We start from the raw sequence: 13,007 nt of genomic DNA on the forward strand, positions 1-13,007 counted from the left end.
TTAAATTACTTCCCACCCTATTCTCCTAAGAACCCACATCCCGCTACAGAATTTATTACGAAAAAAGTTATTAACATATATTTAATTATTCTAAATAGTTCTTTAAAAATATATTATAATTAAATGACTTCCCACCCCATTCCCCTATAAACCCACAACCCGCTACAGAATTGAATTACGCAAAAATGATTTAACATAAAATTATTTACATTAAAAATATTCAAACACACATTACAAAATGTATATATACTTAACACAAATATTAACATGCAAAACACAAAAAATAAATTTGATATTATTAACAACGATATTTTGACAATGGATATTACTAACTTCGATATTGGTAAAATCGATGGTTCTTACCACTGGATTCGAGCTAGTGTGGCTGATGAAGGGTAATGCTCTGAAACCGGTCTCAAGATGCTTGTTTCAGGTCCAGGGAGGACCTGGCTTGGCAGTTCAGGCTGGTCTGTTCCCACAAGGAACTGGGTCAAGCCTGATTTGCATATGGCTGTTTCCAAACTGTGGTGGTGTGGTGAGCAAAGGAATGATGGATTTAGCCCAGATCTTTGAGATTGGGGTTGAATGTTTGCATTGTTCTGCATTCCGTCCATCAAATGTTTCTTTTGCATATGTCGCCCTAAGTGGGAAGGGTATGCCCTGACGTGGGTTCCGTGATCACTACACCACTGGATTCGAGCTAGCTTGGCTGATGAAGGGTGATTACCTACATGTCGATATTCTTTACCACTATATTTTTGAAAGTCGATATCCTGTCTACTCGATATTAAAAACTGGATATTTTGTCCATTCTATATTTTAAATTCAATATTATAACTAGTTACCGGAATATTCGTACCGGAATATTCGTAGGACTAGTGGTAACGTAAGAGTTAAACCCAAAGGTATTATATACAAAAGGACCAACCAGAATGGCGTCAAACTGATGAGTACAGTGATAGAGACCCTTCCGATGTCGATGAGTGTGCTCCATGAGTGCAGCCTCTGATAGGAGGCCAAACCTGAAGCATGTCTGGCGTCTGGTGACGTCCAGGCGCGGATGGGCTTGCCTTAGGCGCGCCTTTGGCGCGCTACCAGTGCGCACACTGCGCACTTTCCCTACCATGGCCTTTAGACGGTAGGGAGTCAAAAAAATACTTTATTTTGCATATGTCGCCCTAAGTGGAAGACTATGCTGAGACGTGGGCCCTGTGTTCACTACACCACTGGATTCCAGCTGGCCTGGCTGATGAAGGGTGATGCCCTGAAACTGGTCCCAGAATGCTTGTTTCCAGTCCAGATAGGATTTGGCTTGGCAGTTTGGTCTGGACTGTTTCCACAAGGAACAGGGTGAAGACTGATTTGCATATGGGTGTGTCCAAACTGAGGTGGGGTGGTGAGCAATAAAATGATGGATTTAACCCAGATCTTTGTGACTTGGGGTGAATTTCGCATTGTTCATCATTCCGTTCATCAAATATTTCTTTTGCATATGTTACCCTAAGTGGAAGGGAATCCCCAGACGGGGTCTCGTGCTCACTACACCACTGGATTCTAGCTAGCCTGGCTAATGAAGGGTGATGCCCTGAAACCGGTCTCAGAATGCTTGTTTCAGGTCCAGGGAGGACCTGGCCTGGCAGTTCGGTCTGGACTTTTCCCACAAGGAACAGGGTCAAGACTGATTTGCATATGGCTGTTTCCAAACTGTGGTGGTGTGGTGAGCAAAAGAATGATGGATTTAGCCCAGATCTTTGAGATTGGGGGTGAATGTTTGCATTGTTCAGCATTCTGTCCATCAAATGTTTCTTTTGTATATGTCGCCCTAAGTGGGAAGGGAATGCCCTGACGTGGGTCCCGTGATCATAACACCACTGGATTCAAGCTAGCCTGGCTGAAGAAGGGTGATGCCCTGAAACCGGTCCGAGTATGCTTGGTTCTGGTCCATGGAGGACCTGGCTTGGCAGTTCGGCCTGGACTGTTCACACAAGTAACACATCAAGACTGATTTGCATATGGCTGAGTCCAAACTGTGGTGGTGGGATGAGCAAAATAATGATGAATTTCACCCACATCTTTGTGACTGGGGTGAATGTTTGAATTATTCAGCATTCCGCCCAACCAATGTTTCTTTTACATACGTAGAAAGACTAGAGTGCTGCCTGCCCGCCTGATCGGAAATGCATGCCCGGGAAGAGGGTGGGTCTCTATTACTCTACTCTCTGCTCAATCGTCAACTAACACTGTGGCAGAGTGGAGCAGAGGGCTTATCAAAAGCAAAAGAGGAGGCTGCCCAGGGGCCATACCAGAACAGGTAAGGTACCCTGGAAAAACTCAAACATTCAACATATAGGCTAAAACATGTTGTGGCATGATTAAAATAGATTCAGAATCAGACTCAGTGCAAATATACCTCAGTGCAAATGATGCTATTTCAAAGTGCAAATACAGCATTTTAAAAGAGAGCCCAAATGCATGTGACGTGCAAGGCACTAGCAAACACAATTGTTGTATTTAGTAATATTTAGCAATGTTATGACTATTTTCTCGGTCCCCTCCAGGAGAATCCACAAACCATAGGTATCTTTAGAATCCCCAGGATGTTGGAAAAAAAGGACTGGCCTGTTGTGGAAAAAAAAGTTGTGGGGCCTAAGTGCAAGCTACCCCAAATAGCCAAAAAATAGGCTTAGCACAGGTGAGTGGTTCCTAGCTGAAAATGTCCTGCGGCCACCCATTTGCGATTAAACCATTCGGACCGCTACTACTGAGCCGGCTGCACCCGGGAGCCGCTGTTCCCTGATGGTGGCACAGCTGACAGGGTAGTACACTTTGCAAAGTGGGATGCATAATATGAGTTTCTCAACTGCCAGCCTTTTCATGGCAGTGAGTCCCCCGTGAAAAGCCTGGTGGTGGGAAACAAAAGGAGCCCTACATGGCCACCATGCCCCCGCTGCCAGGGGGATGCATTCGGGGGGCCACAACATGTGCCCTTCTTTTTGCATGCACCCCAAGTTCTAGGATGGCATGGACTTCATAGTCCATGCTGTGCTGGAACTGCTTTTGAGTTCCCATTGCAGTGCCCGTTTCCGTGTTATTAGTCGAATCCCTATTGGTGTTTGAGGAATGATTTAAAGAGTGCTAATCAACACCACCACACTTATGCTTTGAATGGAAGACTGATTGGGTTTAGCAACTGAATATGGTAGGTGTGTGGATTATGTCTATAAGATGCTTCCCCACGGTGGTTTGGATCATGATATGTGTCAGCAACATTTTCTTCCCTGACTGAAGGGATCAAAGCCTTTCGATATCAGCTGGTCCTCATCTGTAGTTGTAGTGTGAAGGTTGAGTGATGAAATGTTCTAGCCGGGAGGTGGATTCTAGAGATTTGGCTATGCCACTTCCTTCCTCTGAGCTCCTAGAGCTGATCAACAGAGTATGTTTAGTTTTCAATGCTGTAGTGAAGATTCTGAGTCTTGGTGACTGGCAATTAACTACCTTTTGCCAAAGTGGAGTGTCCTTATACCTTTTCTCCAATATCCAGTTGTCTCTGTATGAATAATCCTATTATATGCCTCCATTTTCTCCCAATCTTCAGGTAACTATGTTTGTGGTTCTCTGCATTATTTAGTCACTCTCAGGTGTGGTGAGCTCTATGAGTTTCTGTAAGTATGGATTTAGATGTGGGTTAAATGTATAGGTCTTCTATTATGACATAGAATTAATGTTGCAGGCTTAAGTATGTCCAGCTTCTTTCTCAGCCTATCTATGAGCACGTCCCAGTATTGTTAAACTAAGAAGCTGAGTGCGGGCACATTAATGGGACTATTTAGAACATTTTGGAAAGCATGCATAAAATAAGCAGAGCTTTATTTATTTACAACTATACCAGGAATGTTTATGAAATGACTGTTGCTTTTTGATCCATGTATGCTCTACTTACCCTTTTTCTCCCTTTGCAAATGGGTTAATAGTTTTTAATGCCTACTTTAATGTTACAACTGACTCCCAGTCTCTGTGCTGCTCATCCTTTCTGCTAGCCTACTTATCGAGGTATTCTTATTATTGCAGTTTTTCCTTCTCAGGCACTCCTCCACTGATCTTGGATGACTGAACTGTTGTCTCGATTCCTCCATCAGCCATGATGATGGATTCTTGCTAGCACATCCATCATGGGTGCTGTAGATTTAGCACTCTCCTTTATGCCGGACCCTTTCTCTCACTTCTCTATGACCCTTAGACAATCCTCATCCAGTGTAATCCATCCACTCACTGTTGCTTCCTCTCTTTTTTCTCCTTTATGAATGCATCAGTCCTTGGCCCATCCTATTCTTAGGCTATCCACTGCGATCTTTGTTGATATCCTTCCTAGACAACATGGCCATACCATTTTTAACACTTAACTCAAGTGTTTCATTTTTATATTTCTTAAACTACCTCTGAGTCCAGTCATGTCAGTTTGTTCTCTAATCCTTCAATGTCTGCAAAGGGCCTTCAGTGATTCTATCTTACAGCGTTAAATGTTATCCTTGATGGTTCTACTCTAGAAAATGTATCATATTGTTTAAGTGTCTTGATGAGTGTACTCATCAGATCTGTAATAAGTGTGTCATTATAACTGTACTGTAGATACTGTATTGTAGCTGCAATGGCTGTGTCTTGATGATTATATTCTAGGTACTTTGTCATAGATACAACAAGTGTGGCTTGATGGTTATACTCTAGAATATGTTTCATAACTGTTTTTTAAATATCTAATTAACTATACTCTAGATACTGATTTAAAGCAATAAAATCTGTCTTGTTAACTGTACCTTCGATATGGTTTCATATCTATAAAACCAGTGTCTTCTTTATTGTACTGTAGATTTGGTTTCAGATCAATAAAATCAGGGTCTTGTTACTAATACTCCAGATATGGTTTCAAATATTCAACATTGTTGTCTTGTTAATTGTATTCTAGATTTGGTTTCACATCTTTAAAATCAGTTTCTTCTTTATTGTACTTTAGATATGGTTTAGCATCTACAACATTGTTGTCGTGTTTATTGCACTCTAGATATATATTGGAAAATGGCCTTCTCTAAAGGTTTACCCCAAAAGTTTTGACTTCCTCGCCCTCTTTTTCTGACTTTTTGTTGGTTTTAGGACTCTGGTCACTTTACCACTGCTAATCATTGCTAAAGTACACGTGCATTCTTCTCTGAACAAGGTATAATTAATTGGTTTACACACGTGTAGTATTTTTAGATTACTTTCAAGTGCCTAATAAAGTGGAATACCATATATCCAGGGCCTGTAAATTAAATGCGACTTGTGGTCCTGCTATAAAACAAAACAAGAGCCAGTACTGGAGTGTCAATTCATCAACTGATCAATTTCAAAGAAAGCTGCTTTGATTAAAGCAAAAACAACCTGTTTTTCTTTTACACCATACAAGTTTATTCTATTTTAGTGAACGTTCATTTTTTCTTTTTTTGGCACACTATTCGTCGTGCATGGAAAATACAAAATACACAATGCAATAGGTTTTATATACAATATATACAAACATATGAATAAACAATTTCAAACACACTTGGCCATACATTCACACACAGACCATTCAAAACAGATGAAAGTAAGAAAACAGTGCGTCCAGGCATCGGTAAATAAATCAGTGGAAAATATTTCTTTTCATATTTTTGCAATCTATTGTAGTTGTAGTTGTCACAAGATCTCTCATGAACCCAAATAAATGCAACGACTGTTCCAAAGTGATAATAGTAACCAGATGCGGGACAAAAAACTGGTCGACGCGTTTCAAACCCCTTTAATATTTGGTGGGGTTCTCCTCAGGACCGGATTGGTTCTGAAACAATAAAAATAGCTGGCTTGAGCACGTTTGTTCAGAACATGAGCGAGTAAATACAAGAAGGGATCGACTACTAGTGTCCAACTGATGCTCCCTACCTTAATCCAATAGTCAGAAAAACACAATCAATGGCGGGCTTCCAAAGTGAAATTGTATTTCCCAATAGATGTAATCACAGCAGCTGTGTGAGGAAAAACAATACAAGCGACAACATTCAATATTGTGTCACACCTTCCCAAATCATTCATTCAGACCGTGTGTAATAAGGAGGAGGCACAGGGAACGTTTTAACTTACCCGCTGGCGAACAGCTTCACACTCGCTGCTCTGTAATTAGTTTCATGGGCGACCGCTCCTTTGCTGCAAAACGGAGCGAAATGGTTGTTAGCTGTCTGGCGGTTCAGACGCGAGCATGTTGATTTTCATAAAAGCGGGACAACATACCGATGTGGGAGCAAGGCGTCAGTCCTTCTCCTTAGGTGGTGTGCATGGTTCACACGGCTGGAGCCCTCGAGTGGAAGTGTTGCCTCGGTACTTCCTGGTTCATAACAGAGGACCGGGGTTTCTGGGACTTGTAGTTCTGAGGCGGTTTTACAAAGAATTGAGAAAAAAGGCTGGAATGGACTATAGAGTCTATTTCACTAGTCAGGCTTAAGCATTAGGCTTATAAATTTCAGATATTTCATTTAATCCCCACGTGGCGGTATTAAACTTCATTATAAGCATTGCTTCATGTTGTGACAATTTGGCATCAACGTCACCGCCCCTGGGGTCTTTTTCAATTTTAGACAAAACTGTCCATCGCAAGTCTGTGTTTACATGCTTACACTTGGTCCAATGGTTGACTAATGGGGCATTCTCCACCCCCCTGCGGATGCGCGATTTGTGTTGCGTGATCCTGTTTCTGATTTCTTGTGTTGTTTTCCCCATGTAAACTAGAGGGCAAGGGCAGATGATTGCATATACGACATTTTTAGATTTACAATTCGTAAAGGTCTCGTGTCTCCAATGAATATTGTCGAATGTAAAAACTGTATCCTCAATGGTCTCAATACAACAAGTGCATGTCCCGCACTTGTGGTGTCCTTTAGGTGGAGGTAATCCAAAAAGGCTATGTAATGTAGGAGCCCTGGTATTTGGTAATGCTGCCCTAACAACATAATTGGCCACACTTTTGTCCTTTTTATAAGCTAAAAGTGGTGGTACTGAGAAATCCTCATGCAGGTTCTTTAGTAAATGCCAGTTGGACGTAATGAGCTTCCTGTGTAAGTTTGCAGCTGGACAGAACGTGGTGACACACACCATCCTTTTAACATCTGGTTTGATTCTTTTTTCCAACAACGTCTCTCGAGGGGTCCACCAGGCTCGTTTGAGGGAATTTTTTAATAGTTTTTTTGGGTACCCTCTCTGAATGAGTCGATTTTTCAAATGTTCAGCATGTATAAAGTATTCTTCTTTGCTGGAACAATTTCTGTGGATTCTCAAAAATTGCCCAAAAGGCAAATTTTGTTTCAAGCTGCGAGGGTGGTTGCTGTTAAAATGCAACGCTTTATTCCTGTCGGAGGGTTTCCGGAATAATTTTGTGCTTAAACCTCCCTCAGAAGGTGCCACTTTAACATCCAAGTAATTGATAGATTCATTTGATGCTGAGACCGAGAACTGGATGTCAATCGTTCTTGAATTCAGCCAACATACGAATTGACCCAGGTCTTCATGTCCTCCTGTCCAGACCATGAATATATCGTCAATGTACCGCATGTAGTGGGAAATGCTGCCGCCAAAAGGATTAGTTTGGTATATGAATTTTTCTTCAAATAACCCCATGAACATTATGGCTAGCTCTGGGGCAAAGGGGCAACCCATCGCCACCCCCTTGATTTGGTAAAAAAATTCCGCATCAAACGTAAAAAAGTTCTTTTGCAGTGCAAACCGTGCAAGGTCAAGGATGAACTTAGTAGGTACTCTTACTGGTCTTTCCCTTTTATCCAAGAACACAGTCAAGGTTTCCAATGCTTGTTCTTGAGGGATCTGGGTGTATAAAGACACCACATCCAGTGTAACTAGGAGTTGTCTGTTATGATCAAATTTGATGGTAGAAATACGATTTAGGAAAGCGGTGGTATCTTGGAGATGAGCAGGGATAGTCTGAATGAAGGGTTTCAAAAAATGATCGATATATTTGGCAACAGGTTCAAACAGAGATTCGCACCCTGAGATTATAGGTCGTCCTGGTGGATTTTTATCGTCCTTGTGCAATTTTGGAAGCACATAGAATACAGGCGTCCTAGGATTTTTGTTTTGTAGGAATGCTAACTCCTTTAGTCCTATAATCCCTTCATCAAAACCTCTTTGGATGATGTCAAATAATTGATTCTTTAATTCAGATGTAGGATCCTTCCCGATGCGTCTATAGCAGTTCTGGTTGTTGAGCTGACGGTGTACTTCTATCTTGTATTTGTTAATGTCCCATATAACCACAGCTCCGCCCTTATCGGCCTGTTTAACGACGATGGTATTATCATTCTTTACTGCTATTAGTGCATCCTTTTCAGCTTTAGAAAGATTGAACTTCACAAATGACTTCTTTTTTTCAATTGACGAAATCCCTGATAGCACAGTGGTTTCAAAGGTTAAGACTTCCTTTGGGATTTTAGGTCCTTTTGGACAGAACATAGACTTCCTCTTAAGGCTTAAGCTTAAGGCTTAAGAGGAAGTCTACGTTCTGTCCAAAAGGACCTAAAATCCCAAAGGAAGTCTTAACCTTTGAAACCACTGTGCTATCAGGGATTTCGTCAATTGAAAAAAAGAAGTCATTTGTGAAGTTCAATCTTTCTAAAGCTGAAAAGGATGCACTAATAGCGGTAAAGAATGATAATACCATCGTCGTTAAACAGGCCGATAAGGGCAGAGCTGTGGTTATATGCATCGGGAAGGATCCTACATCTGAATTAAAGAATCAATTATTTGACATCATCCAAAGAGGTTTTGATGAAGGGATTATAGGACCAAAGGAGTTAGCATTCCTACAAAACAAAAATCCTAGGACGCCTGTATTCTATGTGCTTCCAAAATTGCACAAGGACGATAAAAATCCACCAGGACGACCTATAATCTCAGGGTGCGAATCTCTGTTTGAACCTGTTGCCAAATATATCGATCATTTTTTGAAACCCTTCATTCAGACTATCCCTGCTCATCTCCAAGATACCACCGCTTTCCTAAATCGTATTTCTACCATCAAATTTGATCATAACAGACAACTCCTAGTTACACTGGATGTGGTGTCTTTATACACCCAGATCCCTCAAGAACAAGCATTGGAAACCTTGACTGTGTTCTTGGATAAAAGGGAAAGACCAGTAAGAGTACCTACTAAGTTCATCCTTGACCTTGCACGGTTTGCACTGCAAAATAACTTTTTTACGTTTGATGCGGAATTTTTTTACCAAATCAAGGGGGTGGCGATGGGTTGCCCCTTTGCCCCAGAGCTAGCCATAATGTTCATGGGGTTATTTGAAGAAAAATTCATATACCAAACTAATCCTTTTGGCGGCAGCATTTCCCACTACATGCGGTACATTGACGATATATTCATGGTCTGGACAGGAGGACATGAAGACCTGGGTCAATTCGTATGTTGGCTGAATTCGAGAACGATTGACATCCAGTTCTCGGTCTCAGCATCAAATGAATCTATCAATTACTTGGATGTTAAAGTGGCACCTTCTGAGGGAGGTTTAAGCACAACATTATTCCGGAAACCCTCCGACAGGAATAAAGCGTTGCATTTTAACAGCAACCACCCTCGCAGCTTGAAACAAAATTTGCCTTTTGGGCAATTTTTGAGAATCCACAGAAATTGTTCCAGCAAAGAAGAATACTTTATACATGCTGAACATTTGAAAAATCGACTCATTCAGAGAGGGTACCCAAAAAAACTATTAAAAAATTCCCTCAAACGAGCCTGGTGGACCCCTCGAGAGACGTTGTTGGAAAAAAGAATCAAACCAGATGTTAAAAGGATGGTGTGTGTCACCACGTTCTGTCCAGCTGCAAACTTACACAGGAAGCTCATTACGTCCAACTGGCATTTACTAAAGAACCTGCATGAGGATTTCTCAGTACCACCACTTTTTGCTTATAAAAAGGACAAAAGTGTGGCCAATTATGTTGTTAGGGCAGCATTACCAAATACCAGGGCTCCTACATTACATAGCCTTTTTGGATTACCTCCACCTAAAGGACACCACAAGTACGGGACATGCACTTGTTGTATTGAGACCATTGAGGATACAGTTTTTACATTCGACAATATTCATTGGAGACACGAGACCTTTACGAATTGTAAATCTAAAAATGTCGTATATGCAATCATCTGCCCTTGCCCTCTAGTTTACATTGGGAAAACAACACAAGAAATCAGAAACAGGATCACGCAACACAAATCGCGCATCCGCAGGGGGGTGGAGAATGCCCCATTAGTCAACCATTGGACCAAGTGTAAGCATGTAAACACAGACTTGCGATGGACAGTTTTGTCTAAAATTGAAAAAGACCCCAGGGGCGGTGACGCTGATGCCAAATTGTCACAACGTGAAGCAATGCTTATAATGAAGTTTAATACCGCCACGCGGGGATTAAATGAAATATCTGAAATTTATAAGCCTAATGCTTAAGCCTGACTGGTGAAATAGACTCCATAGTCCATTCCAGCCTTTTTTCTCAATTCTTTGTAAAACCACCTCAGAACTACAAGTCCCAGAAACCCCGGTCCTCTGTTATGAACCAGGAAGTACCGAGGCAACACTTCCACTCGAGGGCTCCAGCCGTGTGAACCATGCACACCACCTAAGGAGAAGGACTGACGCCTTGCTCCCACATCGGTATGTTGTCCCGCTTTTATGAAAATCAACATGCTCGCGTCTGAACCGCCAGACAGCTAACAACCATTTCGCTCCGTTTTGCAGCAAAGGAGCGGTCGCCCATGAAACTAATTACAGAGCAGCGAGTGTGAAGCTGTTCGCCAGCGGGTAAGTTAAAACGTTCCCTGTGCCTCCTCCTTATTACACACGGTCTGAATGAATGATTTGGGAAGGTGTGACACAATATTGAATGTTGTCGCTTGTATTGTTTTTCCTCACACAGCTGCTGTGATTACATCTATTGGGAAATACAATTTCACTTTGGAAGCCCGCCATTGATTGTGTTTTTCTGACTATTGGATTAAGGTAGGGAGCATCAGTTGGACACTAGTAGTCGATCCCTTCTTGTATTTACTCGCTCATGTTCTGAACAAACGTGCTCAAGCCAGCTATTTTTATTGTTTCAGAACCAATCCGGTCCTGAGGAGAACCCCACCAAATATTAAAGGGGTTTGAAACGCGTCGACCAGTTTTTTGTCCCGCATCTGGTTACTATTATCACTTTGGAACAGTCGTTGCATTTATTTGGGTTCATGAGAGATCTTGTGACAACTACAACTACAATAGATTGCAAAAATATGAAAAGAAATATTTTCCACTGATTTATTTACCGATGCCTGGACGCACTGTTTTCTTACTTTCATCTGTTTTGAATGGTCTGTGTGTGAATGTATGGCCAAGTGTGTTTGAAATTGTTTATTCATATGTTTGTATATATTGTATATAAAACCTATTGCATTGTGTATTTTGTATTTTCCATGCACGACGAATAGTGTGCCAAAAAAAGAAAAAATGAACGTTTACTAAAATAGAATAAACTTGTATGGTTTTAAAGAAAAACAGGTTGTTTTTGCTTTAATCAAAGCAGCTTTCTTTGAAATTGATCAGTTGATGAATTGACACTCCAGTATTGGCTCTTGTTTTGTTTTATAGTACTAGTTGGACTCAGCCATTCTGAGTAATGAGTCAAGGCCCTTTTTGATTCTTTAACTTGTGGTCCTGCAGCACAGATTGTGCCACCCACACAAGAAGCCTTTCAAACCTGTCTGAGGTCTACCATTGCAAGGCCTGTGTGTGCAATTTACTGCACTTTTACTTGGTATTTAAAACCACTTGCCAAGCCTTAAACAATTCTCTTATTACACATACGTAACCTCTAAGGTAGGCTTTAGTAGTCCTAAGGACTGGGTGCCGTGTAACTAAAAGGTAGGACACATACTTTAAAGATTTCCATTTTCCTGGTAGTGACAAACAGCTACATTTGATGTTCACTACTGTGAGGCCTCCTCCTCCACTAGGCTAACATTGGGTATTGCTTAAAAAACTTTTAAGCTATAATTCCTGATTAAAAAAAGAGTAGCCGCAGCAGGCTTTATATCTTTGGAATGCTGATGATAAATGAATTTTTCTAGTAAAGTTAGATTTGACCCTACTGTTTAAGAAATACCACTTTGACAAAGTGGGCATTTCTCTGCTCTTACTGCTTTGTGGGGCATATTCTGAAGAACGTGTGTTAACCATTGCAAATTTAGCTTAAGGCAACTTTGCATATCGCAGTCTATTGCAAGAAAATGACAGCGTAAAATTCAACGCGACAAACAAAAAAGTTGCGATGCCCCAAAGCGCAATACCAAAATCAGTGAACACCAGCGACAGGCCTGCAATTCCCACGTGTCATGCGGGAAAATGCACTACAAAAGCCAAACAATTAACACACCAAAACCAATTCAAATTGCACAGTATCATGGATGCGCCTGGACCGAGTACAGAAGACAAGCCAACCCCACAAGCCCCGCGGAGGACCAGCATGGAACCCTTTGTTTGGGGAAGGGTAAGTAGAAGAGAAAGAGAAAGATGGGGGTTCAGTCCGCTGGAAGACCGGATCATCATCACGAAGGTGATAGAACATTACCAACAACTGTTCATCACCTTAACTGTGGCACTGGCAACCCAAACGGAAATATGGCAGACCATCATCACCAACGTCAATGCAGTCGGAGTGTCAAGTAGGTCAATGGAGGAAGTCAAGAGGCGCTGGCATGATGTGCAAAGCCAGACCAAACAGAAACTTACTGCTAACAGAAAGGCAGCAACGGTGACTGGAGGTGGGATTCCGGCGCCACAGGAGGAGCTGGATGAGCTGGAGGAAATGGTGGCCACAGTCACCAGTGTGTAGACGGTGGCAGAAGTCGAAAGCCTGACACAGCTCGATATGACTTGACCCAACAGCAAGAG

Source organism: Lissotriton vulgaris, chromosome 2_2 (assembly GCF_964263255.1).
Source record: "Lissotriton vulgaris chromosome 2_2, aLisVul1.2, whole genome shotgun sequence".
Lineage (NCBI taxonomy): Eukaryota > Metazoa > Chordata > Amphibia > Caudata > Salamandridae > Lissotriton > Lissotriton vulgaris.